The sequence below is a fragment of the Mustela putorius genome, unplaced genomic scaffold (genome assembly GCF_011764305.1).
Source record: "Mustela putorius furo isolate JIRA1106 unplaced genomic scaffold, ASM1176430v1.1 tig00001137_pilon_pilon_pilon, whole genome shotgun sequence".
In the NCBI taxonomy this organism is placed as follows: Eukaryota; Metazoa; Chordata; class Mammalia; order Carnivora; family Mustelidae; genus Mustela; species Mustela putorius.
Window position 1 is genome coordinate 5,105 of NW_025421585.1, and position 1,276 is coordinate 6,380.

A 1,276-nucleotide genomic window follows, 5' to 3' on the forward strand; every position below is an offset into this window, starting at 1 on the left:
TGGTGGGAATGCAAGCTGGTGCAGCCACTCTGGAAAACAGCATGGAGGTTCCTCAAAATGTTGAAAATAGAACTGCCCTATGACCCAGCAATTGCACTATTGGGCATTTACCCTAAAGATACAAACATAGTGATCCAAAGGGGCACGTGCACCCGAATGTTTATAGCAGCAATGTCCACAATAGCCAAACTATGGAAAGAACCTAGATGTCCATCAACAGATGAATGGATCAAGAAGACGTGGTATATATACACAATGGAATACTATGCAGCCATCAAAAGAAATGAAATCTTGCCATTTGCGACAACATGGATGGAAGTAGAACGTATCATGCTTAGCGAAATAAGTCAAGCGGAGAAAGACAACTATCATATGATCTCCCTGATATGAGGAAGTGGTGATGCAACATGGGGGCTTAAGTGGGTAGAAGAAGAACCAATGAAACAAGATGGGATTGGGATGGAGACAAACCATAAGTGACTCTTAATCTCACAAAACAAACTGAGCGTTGCTGGGGGGAGGGGTTTTGGGAGAAGGGGGTGGGATTATGGACATTGGGGAGGGTATGTGCTTTGGTGAGTGCTGTGAAGTGTGTAAACCTGGTGATTCACAGACCTGTACCCCTGGGGATAAAAATATATGTTTATAAAAAATTAAAAATTAAAAAAAAAAAGTTCTAAATAAAAACAAAAACAAAAACAAAAAAAAACCAATTCATACCATAGGCCCCAATACAAGGCAAGATCTAAAAGAAGTGTCTGTGAGCAATTTAGCCAATATGGTAAAAATAATGTCTAGATAAATGTCTTGATGGTAAGTCAATCCAGAAATAAGAGATAAAAAAAATATGTAATGATCATCTGAATAGAAGTCTTCAGCTTATTATCAGTCAACATGTGCATGTTCAGGGACAGAAATAACAGCATGTTAAATTCTTCATTTTTCATGAGTAGCGTAATTTGATGATGCATTTTCTTATTTTACAAAGAAAAATAAATGAATAGCCTTTTGTACTATTTAGAAGGAATATTTTATAGAATCAAATTAAGATAAAAAATATTGAACATTACTCAGGTGAAGGAAAAGAAAGAAGCTTGCAAAAATTTACATATTAAAGAAACTGGAAATATACGAAGATACTATATTCACTAGAGGACACTGATGTTCCTGATAAGTGGTTGTTTGGAGGACAATGGGGCCATAAACCAGAGTAATACAGGTTGAGCAATCTAAGAAACACAATTAGTGGATGTTAACTGTTTTGCAAAAGTTTATC